Source organism: Macaca nemestrina, chromosome 11, assembly GCF_043159975.1.
Source record: "Macaca nemestrina isolate mMacNem1 chromosome 11, mMacNem.hap1, whole genome shotgun sequence".
NCBI classification, from domain to species: Eukaryota; Metazoa; Chordata; class Mammalia; order Primates; family Cercopithecidae; genus Macaca; species Macaca nemestrina.
Window position 1 is genome coordinate 72046468 of NC_092135.1, and position 19215 is coordinate 72065682.

The window sequence follows — 19215 nt, forward strand, 5'->3', positions numbered from 1 at the left end:
CTGGGTGACAGAGTAAGATTTCGTCTCAAAAAGTAAAAATTAAAAAGTTAAAAAGTGGGAGAAGAGCATCTCAATTTATTATATTCACTTCAAAAATCAATTTGCCTTTCTTAACAATATCAGGGAAGAAGGCAAATTTTGGCATACACAAAATAACTAACAGTACATTCCGCTAACAATATTCCACTCAAAAAGAGGTAGGTTTACATTTCTAGCCTTTAGAGTTTGAAACAAATGAAGAGAGTTGTATTAATCAGTGAATGTATTTTTAGATCTCTGGAGAAATAAAATATTTTGTAAATATATAAAAATGCAAATAATTGGTCTAGTATGTAAAGTGTTAATTACTTGATTCAAAAGCATTGGAATAGTATAACTGGAGTTGGTGGGTTGTGCTGATTTACAATAAGAAATCAATCAAAAGTAATCTCTAAAGTCTTTAATATTTGTTTTCCAGAGAAAAGTCTATTAAAATAGATATAACAAAGGCCATAAAATAATCCAGTCTGTGCTACAGTCTAATTGTTTAATGCTGGAATAAAAAACAAAACTACAAGTAGCCAGAAGAATTTGCTTTTGCTCTGCTTGTCTCCCCTCCCTCTCCTCTTCCTTCCTCCTCTCTCATTACAGGAAACAGCTCTAAAACTGAATCTAGACCCAGAGGAATAAAACTACCATCCCTTTGACATACTCAAAAATTGATTAAGTTTTCGAAAAGCTTAGTAAAAAGGCATATGTAGCTGACTTTGAGGGACTAGTCTAAAATTAAAGAAATCATAAATGATTCCTATAGGACTTTTACACAAAGTAAACTTATATGGGAGCAATCAAGCAAAGCTGTAAGTAAATATAATTCCAAATCTTGAGACAAACAGATATTTAGCATAGGAGAGAATAATAAAGTGGGTCAATTCAGTTCTGAGAAACCTTAAAAATTGTTATTTTCTTCTAATTTTTAGAGTTCTCTTAAATTAAAAATAACATACTTTTAAGCAGTGAAAAACAACATTGAATAGTAAGGATGAGATAAAGAGAAAAAAAGCAGGTAGAAAGACATGAAAAACGTTAAAATTGGAGCTTATATTTAATATAGTAGCAATCAAAAAAATCTTCTGGTTGTGACTGACAAGAAGCAACACATTACAATATTATACAGTGTAATTCTTCTAAATGTACAGAACACCAGAAAATTCTGCCTAACAGTTACTGGTATTATACTTATATTGTAGATAATTAGACATCCGCACCATTAAAGAATCCTTAAAGTCACTTAAAAGTTATGAATTATAACCCAGAGTCAACACCTGTACTTAATTATATTCAATTGCTCAAGGGTTTTAAATTTTTAGTTGCTGCAACATAGCAACTCTTTTCAAAGAAGTAGGCAAAAAAGAAGTATCTTAATGAGAACTAGCATTCGGCTTTAAACAAGATTTTCACTTCTTATTCCTTATTATATAACAAATACTTTAAATGTGTAAAAGGCAAAATTAACCAATGTTATTTAGTTTTTGTTTTGAGATGGGGTCTTGCTCTGTCGCCAGGCTGGAGTGCAGTGGCACAATCACGACTCATTGCAGCCTTGATCTCCTGGCCTTAAGCTATCCTACTGCCTCAGCCTCCTGAGTAGGTGGAACTACAAGGGCCTGCCACTGAGTCGGGCTAATTTTTTTTGTTTGTTTTCAGTAGAAATGAGGTCTTGTTATCTTGCCCAAGCTGGTCTTGAACAGTTGGGTGGAAGTAATCCTCCCGCCTCAGCTGCCCAAAGTGCTGGGATTACACGTGAGCCGCTGCGCTCAGCCAATCAATGTTATTTTGAATTAATATTGAGATTCTGCCCTACTTCCAATATTGAGCTGACTGTTTCTGTTGTATTTACCCTTTGCAATAGCCGGCTCTCTATTTTCTTAACTTACAAAACATCACTCAGCCTTCTGCCTGCAGAAATAGCCCCGTATAAACTGACCTTGCCCTCACCCTTCCAACCTTACCATCACCACCCTCCAGAAATCCTCAGCTCAGGCCAAACTCGTGCTGACTCATGAAGGCCAGAAAGTTCCTCATGTTTAACTATCACTGTATTTTTTCCCACTGCCTTTTTTGGGCCTCAAAGATAAATAAATATCCTTTCTTTCTATTACAAATTACATCCATCCTTAAAATGTATAGTTTAGTTTCCCTTCATTTACAAGGCAATTCTAGAGGAATTCAGGTCTAAGAGATCTCTACCATACCTGAGTCACAGAGAAGTTGTAGAGACTTGTTTGGAATAAAGTACAGCAAAACTGGTGGTTACATATTTTACCTTAAATATGGCTTCTGAGAAAATCCCATTTTTACACCTTTCCAAGGAGTCATATTACAAGGAGGAAAAAAATGCAAGCACAGAAATTAACAAAAACTAGAATTCTGTCTGTATTAGCAATACTGTAAGTTATGGATAAAGGGGACATGTGAACCATTCATTATTCAAGAAATAAACTAAACAGCAAATCAGAGCTTTAATTTTTGTAATGTTGGTGCCCACAAGACCCCATTTTCAATCAAACTAAATTACTCTCAATGCTTTCATTTCTCATCTTCCATGCTCTTACTCATCCCTCTGCTTGGAATATTCTTCCTCCTCACTTTTGCCTTTCAAAAAAACTTACATATCTTTCATGGCCTTAATGAAATGTCACTGAATGGTATCTCCATAGCAATATGCCTTCTCTAACCACACCCTCTATTTGAACTGCCACTATCTATTCTATTCATCTGACCACTATCCATTCTAACATCTAGTATTAGAATATATGATTCTATGCCTAGTTACCTAAGCTTGGGGATTATGTGTATCTTAAACGTCTTTCTAATTCCCATCAGTGCCCTGATCAGAGCTGATGCACAACAGGCCCAAAAAAGGGGTGAGCAAAAATACAAGTGAAGACATGACTGAAGGAAGAATCAATGAATGAATGAATGCCTCAAGCAGCTATTGGCACTTAGAATGAAAAATTGTTAGAGGGAAACTACAGATTCTAGATGAAGCTAAACATGCAGCACAACAGAAAAAGATCAATTTCACAGCACACAATAAGACATTTAGTGAGCATTTCAAAGAAACTAGTGCTAAGCATATCAATCACAAAAATTACTAGAGAAGCAAAGCATAAAACATGGCAAACTACAGACTGCAATAGAAGACACAAGAAATTTCTTATCTCTTCATCCCTGAATTGCTTAACTGTTAGTGAAGGACAGACAATTATCTTCTGAAGACTTCTGGGGTGTTTGCATTGGATTACATATTTTAGTTAATACAAACAATTGTTTGAATGTATAAGTCAAATTAAGAAGTGGGAACACATACCTACATACTATAACTAAGACCAATGAATGTAGCAATAAAAAAGGAGAAAAGAGAGAGAGAAGGGATGGATCAGCATGAATCAGGATTAAGGAGGGAAGGCCGGCATGCAGACGAGGCCTTTCAGGGACAGATATTTGCAAAGGGAAGCAGAGAGTAAAGAAGACATTCCAGCAGGATGGAAGTATAACAGAAGTGATTAAGGGCACATACTCTGGAATCAGAACATCTGGATTCAAATCTGGATTTCAGACTGACTGATTAGTTGTTGGATGAATTTCTCCATGCCTTAGTTTCCTCTGTAAAATGTACACAATAACAGCACCTACCTCCTAAGATCATTTTATAACCTTTATTCATAATATCAATGGATTTTGACTTCTATCTAATTTTTCTAAGATACAGACGGGAGAATATAGGAATGTAAGAGGGATGACTCACCAAGAACACCTAGTGTTATAATAGGAAGATGATGGTTTGACTAAGTCCACATTACACAATAGAGATCACATCTTAGGTCCAAATGAAAAGTACTGTGATGGTAGATGCCCTGAAACCAGATAATATACCTCACAAAATATACCGTTAAATGCATTAACACACAGTTCTAAAATGAGAATAGAAACATGGAAGAAAGGATAAGATCTAGGGAGATGAAGGATAAGCAAGCAACCACGTCCTTTGGGAGCAGACTGTGTAAGGGAGGCCACTGCATCCCCAGTACTTTTCTGATGTAACCCACCCCAACTGGCCCAACAAAATGGGTACGATCTACCTGAGATCTTTCTAGAATTTCTACTGCAATCTTATAAAGTCCTAGTCAGTCTACAAGATCTAGTCCTCAACAGTTAAGCTAGAGCTATCACCACCAGGTGGTGCCAAATCAAAGCCAGTATCAGAATGGATTTGGATGGGCCAGGACCTTGTGACACCCCGCTGTGGTCAGTTGTGCAGGTTCATCCTGTCATTTAATTCACCTAGAAATAAAGTGATCCCATATTTTATGCAAATGAAACTTTTGGACCCACACAACACATTATGGTAGAGAAGGGGTGGTTATTGTATTCTACTCTTGGTGGAGGACAGGCAGTACAACCGGGCTGTTATAAGACTAGTTACAAATGAATACATTTAAAAAATTTCTTTCCTGCTTTATGCCATATTTCATTAATATAAACTCAGATACAGTCTTGAAAGTAATCAGGAAATCATAAATAAGAATGCAGTATACAAAAAGTTCTGACATCATCAAGACTTTAGTTAAATATGAATACATTTAATGCATTAAGGCTCTTACTAAGAAGCCATGATCTTTACCGCATGATTTTCCACAAAAGTGAAAGGATATTATCATTGATCCTCCTGCAAAAAGTTCAGTGATCCCATTAGCTCTTTTGTCTATAGAACTATTTTGTCTTTAGAGCAAAAAACAGGGGGACTATTGTAATAGAGAAATCGCTCCACCTATTTACCCCCCAATGGAAAATCAGAACAACAAAAAAACTATGAATATTTATGGAAAGTCCTCTAAGAATCACCTCAAATTTTCCAGTAGAAGACTTCATGGCAAACTTATTCCCCTCCATTTCCATCTAATCCCCCCACCACGGGATTTTAGCACTGCTAATATGTTATACCTGTCAAGATCTGATGACTGTATGTTATGTATTCATCTGAACAGAACCACTACACTTAGTTACAGGCTATCATCAACCAATTCATTCTCTTGCTAAAATCAAGTCATCCAATTACTCCTTGACTAATCAAGGCTGTTTTGGCTTTTTCTTTTTTCAAAAGGTACTCAACAGCATAAACAGTTCACTTACAAGAAATGGAAAGGGGCTAATCAGCAGAATTATTGTTTTGCTGCTACAATTTGCAGTATTTAAATTTAGTTGCTGATTGGACTGAAAGTTTTATGATATAGCATATGAAACTAGTTTAATACAACTGTGAAGCTGTGTAGCTGTATTGTCTTGCCACGGCTATACTGGTCTACTTTGCAGGACAAATAAGTGACTACTTTCTTTAAAATAAGGATATTTAAAAATAATAAGTTTTAGTGTACTTTCCCACATACACTGGTTTTATAAACAAAGTACACAGCTATTAATTCCCCAGTATTGTTTTTTAAAGTTAGCACCTGCATGCAACACCACACACATGTGTGTTACATGTGTACAAAAAAACCCACAACTGCTTTGGTTTTTCATCTACATTTATTTTGGATTTCAAGCAATAATAAACTAAGGACAGAATTATTATTTAAGAAAATAAGACTTATCTAAATGTTTAAATACATGTCACCACTTATATAATAAATAAAATGATTAACACTACATTTCTAAAATGGGGAGAATTACAATTATAATAATAATTATGGGTGCCCATAAAGTTATTATCCATCAGTATTGCTATTCTTATCTATATAAAATGTGTGAGAGAACTTCTAACAGAATGACTAATGTTGGAATACCAGACTAAAGCCTTGAGTTATATTTATTTTATATTTGTTATGTACATATTTATTACAAAGTATTTAAAGAAAAATGTTTTTATATGTCACCCCTTGATTAAAATCTTCAGAAAATTTTGAAAAGAGATGGGATCCAGTCTTGAGACTGAGATTTATTTACTTCATTAAATACAGCGATATATTAACCAAAATAATAAGTTTTACTTCATAGGAGAAAATAAATTTACAAAATGCCATTATATTAAAATGAATAATTTAACTTTTTAAAACCTTAAACCATAAATAAATTCTTTATACCTTGAAATAACAGTATACATTAACCATCAACAAGAACATACATCTTAGAAAATATACAAATAGGATTAAAACAATTTCTGAATTTTTTATACATGTGCACATACAAGTAACATTTCATAGAAGTAATCCTCCATAGGCTTATATTTTGCATACTAAAACCTATCTGGAAATGAAATTCTATACAAAATTGTAAAACTATACTTCCAGTAAATGTCTGATAGGGTTATTCAACATATAAACATTTCAGAAAAGTCTTGATTTCAGAAATGCTTTAACAAGGCATATAAATGCCAGTACATTTCAAAAAATTATTCTCAATTTTTAAAAAATTGCTACCTTTTAATAATATTTTTGAAAAAAGAATCAATCTGGTTATGCTGAGATTCAAAAAAGCAAATAAATTAAAAACCAAAATAAATGAACAGAGAACTAATATTCTTTAAAGATGAATACTTCTCAGAGTAGGCACACCTGCCAATATATTAAAAATAAGTAAAATCAACTACAAAAGTAATAAATCAAATGCCATGGTAGACTTGACTTCTCGAGACAGCATTTTCAAGCCGTCTTTGTGGCTTTGTTTGGCGCCATGGTCCTTTAAGTTTTGTCTTCATAAAGCCCTAACTAGTTGTAATCATTTGCAGCCTAATTGTGGACATTTATCTGCTTTTCTTATGCATAGAACATAGCTATTAAAGCTGAATGGTGATGGTGTGAAGTATAGGTTAAATTGGGTGAAATTAAAGCAAATTACTCCGGGATGTGGAAATCTGAAAATAGAAACCACCAATGATTTGCAACCCTCTTGATGATCAGCTTCACAGAACCCTAAACGACAAGAAAACTTACATATTTTAAAGTTAACTAGGTTTTTAAAAATAATATGTATAAATGTATTTTTAACTACAGCACCTCTTGGTAATGGTGGAAAGATTATTTGTTTAACTCAGCTGCAATGTTAAAAAGGTGGGTTTCTATTTTAAATAGTGCAGTTATTTTTTAAATAAGATTTCCATTTCTTCATATAAATTTTTACCTATAAGAATGCATCCAACTATATCACATACACAGTTAATACAATGCCATATAATATTTTGCTAGCTAAGTTTTAATCCTGAATAAAAGTATAATATAAGAGACAACACAAGTAATAGTAACAAAAGCAAACTAACAATGTAAACATAAATGTATTATATGCCTATAACTTACATAGGCCTACTTATACACATGCTGAATATAAATATGCATGTGACTAGCATAAAGAAAAATACACAGTGGCCTAGAAATAAATGCAAAACAGTAAAATATAAGAACTTTATTTTCATTTATCTAAAACCTTACTGCTTGACTAACAGATTTGGATAAAGACAAAAAAACATACATTGACCAGGAGCAGTGGTTCACGCCTATAATTACCCAGGTATGGCAGGACACACCTGTGGTCCTGGCTACTTGGAAGATTGAGACGGGATGACTGCTTTAGCCCAAGTGTTCAAGGCTGCAGTGAGCTATGATGGCACCACTGCACTCCAGCCTGGGTGACGGACTAAGACTTTGTCTCTTTAAAAAAAAAAAAATACACACACACACACACACACACACACAGACAGATAGACAGACACACATACATACATTTGCACCCTGCATATTCTCTTAATCAACCAAAGTAATTGAAAAAATGTACTAGACCACATCTAGATAACTTTACACTAAAGAAAAAAATTTTAGCAATGAAACTGATACCCTTCCTTCTTTTACTGACTGCTATGTAAAAAAGCACATTTTAGGTATTTAGGGAGAGATGAAATTAAATGACATGACCCATACTGTCAAGGAGTTTACAGTCTAGTTGGAGAAATAAGACAAGAATATGTAACTAAACCATGGCATCAAAAAATGACCCCTACATGAAGAAGGCTCCTAATCTCAAAGGCAGGAAACATGAGCAAAAGGCGGACAGAGGGAGCTCACAGAGGATATGGACCTTAAAGGACAAAACTTAGCTAGAGGTACAGCAAAGGCAAGGGTGGAATACATAAAGTACATTCAGGACACAGAGTAGATATGTCTGAGGAAAATTTAGAACAGAAAAGAAAGCACTGGAAAACATACTAACGCTTAACAATGAAGAGCATTGAGCACCAGGCAGAAAATGGAATTCCCAGGAAGGCATGAATGTTTTACAACAGGCAGTAACATAATCAAATGCAATGACCCTCAAGCAGTGATACATCTAATTTCTCAATGGCCATATCACAATTAAAGGTGATATGCCAAAGATGTGGTCCTCTGGAATAACGGCAATACTTGTGGACCTTAAGTCCTTGTCCCATACTAGGCTATGAAGGTATTATTGCTTCCTATTTAATAACTGTATGCTTATGTGTTATCTTTTTGTTTTACAGTTAGTATAGGACAAAACTGAATAATCACTAATGTTCAGCTACTGGTAGATTTTTATTTGTGTATATATGTTTAAACCATGGCAACAATATATACTTCTAAGTAATACTATAATGCTGATAAAACTTAAGTTAGAAATTTAACAAAATACACATAATTATTTTGTTTTGTGAAAAATAGATTTTTAACCCCTCTATGATATAGGAAACCAAGTACTGGGGCAGAGTCACTAAGTGATATAATTATGGTGAAGAATCACTGCTCCTGTAATCCCAGCACTTTGGGAGGCAGAGGCGGGCGGATTGCTTGAGTATAGGAGTTCGAGACCAGCCTGGGCAACGTGGCGAAACCCCCATCTCTACAAAAAATACAAAAATTAACTGGGTATGGTGGAGCGTGTCTGTAGTACCAGCTACTCAGGAGGCTGAGGTGGAGAATCGATTGAGCCCGATAGGTCGAGGGTCCACTGGGCCTTGATAGTGCCACTGCACTCCAGCCTGGGCAACAGAGTGAGACTGTCTCAAACAAAGAAAAGAACCACTGCTTTTAAAGGAAGAAACTGGAAGAAGAAAAGACTATAACAGTTATTCTAAAAAATCTTCTAGTGTGCAGATGATTCCCAGCCCTCTCCTTGATTCTGGATTACTAGGGAGAAGCCTGGGATTCTGCATTTCAAAGAAAACATATGTCTGAGACAAGTGATTACAGGGTCACACTGATCAGAAAAACAGAGCCCCAGCAACAATTTATTAGTAACGTCAGTTAAGTGGTAGTGAAAATAGAATAAGGCAAAAAAGAAGAGAAGTACTTCCAGAAAAGACTGATAGAACTTGATGACAGATAATAGCAATAATATAAGGTAAATCAATTTTATTAATTAAAAATAAATAGGCCGGGCTCAGTGGCTCATGCGAGGTCAGGAGTTCAAGACCAGCCTGGCCAACATGGTGAAACCCCGTCTCTACTAAAAAATACAAAAATTAGCCAGGCGTGGTGACGGGCGCCTATAAATCCCAGCTACTTGGGAGGCTGAGGCAGGAGAATCGCTTGAACCCGGGAGGCAGAGGTTGCAGTGAGCTGAGATTGCGCCATTGCACTCCAGCCTGGGAGACAAGAGTGAGACTTTGTCTCAAAAACAAATAAAAATAAACAAATAAATAAATGTATGGGTGCCTGCTTAGAAAGCTGATCCAAAAAAAAAAAAAAAAAGTTTTTTCATTTAGAGTACAAAACTACTTTATTTAACCAAATAAACTGTTTAAAAATAAATAGAAATGAAACTTTTAAAATGTAGTGACACAATTTGGCTGTGTCCCCAACCAAATTTCATCTTGAATTGTAGTACCCACAATCCTCATGTGTGGTAGGAGGGACCTGGTGGGAAGTAATTGAATCATGGGGGTGGTTACCCCCATTCTGTTCTTATGACAGTGAGTTCTCACGAGATAATGATGGTTTTATAAGAGGCTTTTCCCTTTACTCATTCTGTCTCCTGCTGCCCTGTGAAGGGATGCCTTCCACCATGATTGTAAGTTTCCTGAGGCCTCTCCAGCCTCATGCAGAACTGTAAGTCAATTAAACCTCTTTTCTTTATAAATTACCCTGTCCTGGGTATTTTCTTCATAGCAGCATGAGAACAGACTAATACACATGGCATTTAATAAAGTTTCAACTTGCCCTATGCCCTGACTTTCTCCCACAGGACAAGGTTAGAGTTGGCAACTACACAATACAGAGAACTAAGAAGGGGTTTGGATACCATTCTGTTTTATGTTTGGTGATCCCACAAAGTAATATATCGGTTTCATTTTCACGAACAATAAGCTTCACCACATATTTAATGAAGAGGAAACATTTTTATTACAACTGTGGTAAAGAAATTTCATCAGAATTATACTGCTCTAACTCTCATAATAGTGTGATGTTTTAAACCAGTATTACGAGGTATTACCAAGATGAGATAAATGTATTTTTCAGTCAATAATCAAAGTAAATAGGTTCTTAAAATATTTTAAAGGTAAAATTTCACAGGTATTTTCTCCCCTCTCCAAATTCACAGAATTATCAATAACAATTTCAAGTTTATCACTGATAGGTAGAGCATTTGTTGTTTAGGCATCAGCATCTTTCTATATCCTATCTATACTCTCTTCTAGCTCCCCAACTGCCGCTTAGGAATTTAGGTAACTTCAGGTAAGATTATTTTATCTGCCCACAGTGACTACTGAAGGATTGGGCATGTGACCTAAGCTGGCCCACTGGAGGAAATTTCAAAATTTATTGCAAGACTTGAACAAGGTCACTCCTTCTCCTCTGACAGATGTGAACTAAAAACCACATGGCCAGTGAAATGCAGGAAGCCATGTTACAACCATCAGAGGAATCAGCCAAAAGATGAGTAAAGCTGGCCAAAAGGTAGAGACAGAAAGAAATTAAGACCTTAGGGAAAGTTCTGAGACAATGCACTAATCATGTACTGCATGAAACCATGTATGTTATCTTCTCAGTAACTGCAAGCCAATATATATATAGACTACCTTTATTTTTTAAACCATTTTGGACTGGAATTCTACTGTAACTGAAAGTATCACAACTCTTATATTACGCTTCCTACCATAAATAAAACATTGTAATAATGAGTATCTACTGTCCCATATTTAAAATGGGATACAGAAAAAATAACGGTGAAATGCACAAGGTATATTCAGAAAACAAATATGTCTAAGGAAAATACATCCAACTGACATAAGAGGTGAAAGAAAGGGTATGTTCAGGCCAACAACAGTCCTGTCTTCAGAAATTGTGAGTTCGGCCATTAACTTGCCCAAGGTCACATAGCCAACAATCTTTTTCAAAGGTTTTTTCATTTCCAAACACTGACAATATGTACTGAAAAAAAATTGTGACACAAAATTTCTGACACAAAGAAAGTATAGAACAAATGCTGATCCTATTCCCACCTTTGCTGGAGAGTCCATGCCAAAGAAATTCTTGTTCCCTTCCATCTAACCAAATTCTATCCAGTTTAAGTTTTCTTTCTTAAACATAAAATAATTTGTTTAAATAGTGTTCAAGCATTTATCATATGCAAGAGTATCACCTATCAAAGGACTGGATTAGCTTGTCAAATTAAATAATTTCAGTAACAGAGACAAAAAGAAACACACTTTACAAGAATGAGAATGCTGGCCGGGCGCGGTGGCTCATGCCTATAATCCCAGCACTTTGGGAGGCTGAGGCGGGCGGATCACGAGGTTAGGAGATCGAGACCATCCTGGCTAACACGGTGAAACCCCATCTCTACTAAAAATACAAAAAATTAGCTGGGCACAGTGGTGGGCGCCTGTAGTCCCAGCTACCCGGGAGGCTGAGGCAGGAGAATGGCGTGAAACCGGGAGGCCGAGCTTGCAGTGAGCCGAGATGCGCCACTGTACTCCAGCCTGGGAGACAGAGCAAGACTCCATCTCAAAAACAAACAAACAAACAAACAAAAAAACAAATGAGAATGCCGTTCCTCTATTCATTGTCTAGCAAATGATTTACCATTCATAACTCAAATGTCAGGCTGGGTGCAGTGGCTCATGCCTGTAATCCCAACACTCTGAGAGCCTGAGGCAGGCTCATCAGTTGAGGTCAGGAGTTTGAGACCAGTCTGGGCAACATGGTGAAACCCCATCTCCACCAAAAAATATAAAAAAATTAGCTGGGCGTGGAGGCATGCGCCTGTAGCCTCCAGCTACTTGGGAGGCTGAGGCAGGAGAATTGCTTGAACCCAGAAGGCAGAGGTCACAGTGAGCAGAGATCGTGTCACTGTACTCCAGCCTGGGCAACAGAGTGAGACTCCATTTCAAAAAAAAAACCTCAGATGTCACCTCCTATTACTTATCAGAAGATAGTATCTGATAAATTTGTAGCTAACTGTTGAACATTTAATTTTTGACCTAATTCAGAACATTCCAATTCACATACTAAAAATAAGCCAAATTATTTACAAGTGGGACCAAAATTTACCTCCTGCACAGGAAGAAAATATGACAGGGCCTCTGAGAAGCAGTTTCTTAGACAGACTGAGTTTCTTAGACAGAACAGATATCAGATTTGAGCAAGCAGATACAAGAAGACAAGGAAGCTCTCCTTAGAAACCCAACTGTGGGAGTCGCAGTACTGGTTCACATACTTGGGAAACATGATCTGAACATGAACTCTCAACAGCAACAACAACAAAGATTGGCAGCCAATTCAAATTCCTTCGGTGTATCATAGATCTAGGTAAATGTTTACTTGAATGGGTCTCTGATTTCCTAGAGGAAAGTCATTTCTATTACTACCATAGCACTGTGCAATAGTGCTTCCTTTTGTCATTTTGCTAAGTATTGCCATTTATATGATTTTAAATATCTACAAAATTGTGTTCTGTAATAACACAGATGTCCACAAAATTTATCTAAGTGAAAATCATAACTATTATCTTTAAAGTATGGGGACACAAAAATGCAGCAGATTATATTTCTTATACTGTTGATTTACCCAACTACTACTCCACTTTATGGCCCCAAATTACCCTGCTGAAAGACTGTACTAACTTCTTTAGGGGAATTTAATAAGGGCCTTCTTTATGGGAAACATATTTTAAAGTTCCCCTCCTTTCTCCTATAACCCCCATTTAGTTAAGAATTCACTTAATATCTTCTTTTATAATCGTGTCATAATAATTGTTACGCAAGATAAAAATTAACTAACATTAGAAGGAGTCAACAATTATGTCTTAAGGAAATTTTAAGTAAACTGAAAAAGAAGAGAGGGAAAGAACCCACAAGCCAACACAACATTTAGCCTATCCCCAGGAAAAAAAAAAAAAAAGTGCCCCATTAGACATCAGTAAATATAAACTAGTTACAATTTAGTCACTATCATACTGGACTGAATCTTTTACATCTTCTTCAATTCATCCTCAAAGGCTACATGAGAAATAGGACTCTGGCACAAGTCAATTCAGAATTTATAGAAATACAATCCTTAGGCCAGGAGTGGTGGCTCACGCCTGTAATCCCAACACTTGGGGAGGCCGGGGTGGGTGGATCACTTGAGGTCAGGAGCTCAAGACCAGCCTGACCAACATGGTGAAACCCTGTCTCTACTAAAAATTCAAAAATTAGCTGGGCATGGTAGTGCACGCCTGTAATCCCAGCTACTTGGGAGGCTGAGGAAGGAGAATCGCTTAAACCTGCAAGGCAGAGGCTGCAGTGAGCCGAAATTGCACCATTTTACTCCAGCCTGGGCGACAAGAGCAAAACTTCATCCCCCTCCCCCCGAAAAAAGAAAAAAATATATATATATATGTATGTGTGTGTGTATATATATATATATAATCCTTATAATTTTCAGTTACTCACGTGGTAAAACTGTATTACATAGTAATTAAGGTATGATGGTAATAAATTAATGCTAAAGATTAAATAGTGTGTAATAATCAATATAAGATTATTATACTTGGTAGTAAGTTAAAATTAACTATAAATCACAAATATTTTTTCCTTAAGGTTCAAAACCCACTGTCTTAGTATGCATGCTATCACTATAGGAAGTAAAGTACTGGTGTATAAAACTGATAAGAAGTGCTACTGACTTATTAGGTAGCCTAAAATTCCAACCAAGGGCTTTCATTTTCAATAATGGCACAGTAAGATCTCACTGGAAAACTACCACTGACCACCCTGGTGGGGAAAAACACTATAAAACACAGACAAGATACAAAAAGCAGCTACCTAAAGGCACTGGAGAGCAAAGGAAATCAGAAAGACTGGTTAGGAGTACCTGCTCAAAGAAGGGGAGTTATATGAAGGAAATTCATCTTTTCAAGGCTTTTAGCTTGCAACCAAGTATTGTCAACATGGGGCAAGCTACAGATAAATTAGTCTTTCTGTCCTGGAGAAGCAGAAAACCAAAGCTAGGGAAACTGTAGCAATGGAAGAATGCAAAGAGAAGAGAAAGAGACAGGAAAAATAGATGAAATCCCCTCAGTCTACTCACCTCTTTGATACCAGAACTCAATCAAAGAGGTGGGCAGACTCAAAGCAGATCAGCTAAAGACAAAGTGAAGTGAGACTGGAGCTGCCATCTAAGAAACAGAGATTGTAGTTCAAACTGTCTACTAATACAAAACCAAAAAACAAAACAAACCCCCTACACATATGACAGAAAAACTGGAACCTAGAATCACCAAAACGTAACATTCATAATGTCCAGGATACAATCCAAAATTACCTAAGAAAAATCAAGCATAATGCTATCAGAAAACAAGTGAGATTGAATTTGAGATGATCCAGATGGTGGAAGTAGCTGAGAAAAAATGTTAAGTGCCTATTAAAACTATCTTCAATAAATAACAGTAAATTATGCACAAAATGAATTGGGAGATAGGCACTCCCAGCAGAGAAATAGAAATGGCAGGAGAGAAGGAAGAAGAGAAGAAGAAAGGAGGGCAGGGAGGAAGGGAGGCAAATTTAGAACTGATAAACACAATATGTCTATCTATCTATCTATCTATCTATCTATCTATCTATCGATATAACAGCCAAATTAAGATGACTGAGGAAAAGAATACGTCAAAGATAAATCAACAGAAACTAATTTGAACACACAGAAGACAGAATAAAAATGAACAGAGCCTCAGGGACCTACTAGATAATATAAAATGGTCCAACATGCATATAATTTTTCTTTTTTTTTTGAGAGAGAGTCTCGCCCTCCCTGTAGCCCAGGCTGGAGTGCAATGGCGCAATCTCAGCTCGCTGCGACCTCCGCCTCCCAGGTTCAAGTGATTCTCCTGGCTCAGCCTCCCAAGTAGCTGGGATTACAGGCATGCAACATCATGCCCAGCTAATTTTTTTGTATCTTTAGTAGAGATGGGGTTTCGCCATGTTGGCCAGGTTGGTCTCGAACTCTTGACCTCGTGATCTGCCTGCCTTGGCCTCCCAAAGTGCTGGGTTTACAGATGTAAGCCACTGCGCCCAGCCCCAACATGCATATAATTAAAGTCCTAGAAGGAGAGGGGAAAGAGATGGGGAGAAAAAAAATTTGAAGAATTAATGAATAAACATTTACACAATTTATTGAAAGCAATTTACAAATTGAAGTGCAATGCTAAGACATACAATAGCAGAGGTATGACATAAATGTCAAAGGTAAAGAGCAATTCTTGAAAGAAGCAAAAAAAAGTTTCAATTAATCATTGATTTTTTCATTAGAAATTAAGGACAGAAGAGAGTGCAACAATATTTTTAAAGTGCAGAAAAAAATTAAACAAACCTGTCAACCAAGAATTTTATATACAGCAAAAATATTCTTAAAGAATGAATCTTGTAATAAAAACATTTTCAGATGAAAGAAAACTAAGATAATTCATTGCCAACAGCCCTGTGCTACAATTAATGCTATAAAAAGGTCTTCAAAGTTAAAAGAAATGATAAGTAGAACCTCAGATTCTCAGAAAGAAAAGAAAAGCATCAAAAATGGCAAATATCTAAGTAAGTGCAAAAGGGTTTTTGTTTTTTCTTTTCATGGTTTCCTCATAATACAAATATATTTAAACAAAAGTCATTTATGATATACTAAATGCCACCGAAATGTACATTTTTAAATGGTTAATTTTAGGTAATGTAAATTTTATCTCAATTTTTTAAATTGTGGGATTTACAATATGTGTAAAGTATTACACACAACTATGGCATAAAAGACAGGGGAGGAATATGGGATTATAAACTTGCAAGTTTTTTATATTTTACATGAAGTGATACAATATAAACTGTAAACTATAAAAAAAAACTAAAAGGCATCTGTAAACAAACTGAAAAGTTAAGGATGTATATTTTAATCACTAGAGCAATCACTTAAAAAAAGTGAAATCTAGTTGGAATCGAAGATGAATGTTAAAATAAAATCCTAAGAAATATTCAAATAATCAAAAAAAAAAACATAGAGAAACAGAGGAACAAACCACAGAAGCAACAAATAAAACACAAATAAAAATTTACAAATCCAAACCTATAAAGTCCATTAGGCAATGGAATAAGCACTTTAAAAGGTGTTTACTATCAGAATTGATAATAAAATAGAACACAATCATATGTTCTGTATAAGAGATACATTTTAATATAAAGACATGGCAAGCACAATGGCTCACCCTAGTAATCACAACACTTTTGGGAGGCTGAGACAGAAGAATTGCCTGAGGCCGGGAGTTCAAGATCAGCCTAGGCAACATAGCAAGCTCCCATTTCTACAAAAACTTAAAACTAAAAAATTAGCCAGGCATGGTGACATGAGCCTGCAGTCCTACTTACTTGAGAGGCTGAAGTGGGAGGATTGCCTGAGCCCAGAAGTTTGAGGCTGCAGTGAACTGTGACTGTGGCACTGCACCCTAGCCTGTATAACAGCACAAGATTCTGTCTCCAAACAAACCAACAGGGATAGGTTGAAAGTAAATGGATGGAAGACAGTAAGTATAAGACGGCTATAGTAGCTGTATTAATATCAGATTAAATTGATTTTAAAATAAAAAGTACAGCATATTTTTTAATGAAAAAAAAGTAAATTCATCCAAAAGGCATAATATTCACATAAGGCATAATATACACATAATGTATATGTGCCTAATAACAGCTTCAAATTACAGGAAGCCAAAATTAACAGAAGTAAAGATGAAATGAACAATTCTACAATCAGAACTGGAGATCTTAATACCCTTCTCTTAACTAAATTGATGGAACTAGATGAAAAAATCAGTAAAAACGCAGAAGATATGAACAATGCTATTAATCGTCTTGAACGAAATATTTATAGAACATTACATTCAATAATAACAAAACACGTTCTTTTCAAAAGCATGTAGTTCATTTGGCCCAGACTATGCATAGCCAAAAAACAAGTCCCAAATTTAAAGAACTGAAATCACACAGAGGATGATCCCTAACTACAAAAAAATTAAATTAGAAATCAGTAACAGAAAGAATGCTAGGAAAGCTCCAAATACTTGGAAATACACAAACGTTTTAAGAATCAACGGATCAAAGAAGTCACAAGAAAAATAAGGAAATACTTTAAACTAAGGGATAATAAAAATATAACCTATCAACGTATGTGGGATGCAGCTAAAGCAGTGCTTAGAGAGAAGTTTGTAACTTTAAAATCATATTAGAAAAGAACCTCCAAAATTAATAATCTGAGTTCTCACCCTAACAAATTGGAGAAAGAAAAAGTAAATTAAAACCAAACAGGCGTTTGATGGGCAGCAGGAGAGGACAGTGGACTCCAGAGAGCCCTGAGCAGCCCCCACCCATCACAGCCTTCAGGGCTTCACATGGGAGGAGCCGCAGCCAGCGCAGGCCCACTCACCACCTCCGCAACCACTGGGGAGACCCAGCAGCCGCCGGCAGCCCCCCTCCCCCGACCCTTGGCACTGTCAACAGCCAGCCCAGCACCAGAGGCAGCGGGGAGCGGGGGCCCAGTCGGTCTCATATAGACCAGCAGGGACAAGAAGGTCATCACTACGAAAGTTTTGGGAACAGTAAAACGGTTCAATGTAAGAAACGGATACAGATTCATCAACAGGAATGACACCAAGTGAGATGTATTTGTACACCATACTGCCATAAAGAATAACCCCAAGAACTAGCTTGGCAGTGGCGGAGCTGGAGAGATGTAGAGTTTGATGTTGTTGAAGGAGAAAAGAATGCAGAGGCAGCCAGCACCGCAGGCCCTGGTGGAGTTGCAGTTCAAGGCAGTAAATATGCAGGGGACTGTATCTTTGTAAGTCCCTATCTACCTCCTAGGGGTCCTCCAGGCAACTGCCAGCAGAATTACCATAATAGTGAGAGTGGCAAAAAGAACCAGGGAAAAGAGTGCTCCCTAAGGCCAGGCCCAACACGCAGGGCCTAGGGAAGGAAAAGTTCCCACCTTCCTACCTCCCAATGCGGAGACCCTACACCCAGGGAGAAGGGCTGGAGGGTACCCACAACCAGTGGGCAAGAGAACAAGGCAGGCCAATGGGGCAGAGTAGGTATGGGAGAGACAGACCATGATTCTTCAGGGACCCTCTGCCAAAGGTAGTCTAGAGAAGACAGAAGTGAAGAGGATAAGGAAAAATCAAGGAGATGATACCCAAGGTCAGCAGACACCTCAGCAACAGTGCCACTACAACTTCAAGTATCAGTGCAGACAACCTGAAAACTCTTGATATGGTTTGCTTGTTCTGTCTCCTTCAAATCTCATGTTGAAATGTAATCTCCAGTGTTGGAGGTGGGGTCTGGTGGTACATGCTTGGGTCATGGGGGCAGATCCCTCATGAAAGACTTGGTGCTGTCCTCACCATAAGGAGTTCTTGCTCTGAGTTGAGTGCGGTCTGGTTGTTCAAAAAAGAGTGGCACTCTCTCTTGCTCCATCTCACTTGTTCCCTCTCTAGCCATGTGACATGCCGCCTCCCCCTTTGCCTTCTGCCGTGACTGTAAGCTCCGAGGCCTCACCAGAAGCAGATGCTGGTGGCATGCTTCCTATAGGACCTGCAGAACCATAAGCCAAAATAAACTTACTTTGTTTATAAATTACCCAGCTTCAGGTATTTCTTTATAGCAACGCAAAAATGGACTAACACAACTCTAAACCACAAGATGGCAAAGTGGTGAAAAACGTCAGA

General features: G+C 36.9%; 1 protein-coding gene and 1 pseudogene across 2 annotated transcripts in view; one reads left to right on the forward strand and one right to left on the reverse strand.

Annotated features, from left to right (window-relative positions):
• LOC105483215 (Obg like ATPase 1) overlaps positions 1-19215 on the reverse strand; it is a 170679-nt gene that overhangs the window by 76135 nt on the left and 75329 nt on the right. The gene's annotated exons all lie outside the window — the stretch shown is intronic.
• On the forward strand, positions 17884-18759 carry LOC139357027 (Y-box-binding protein 1 pseudogene; annotated as a pseudogene).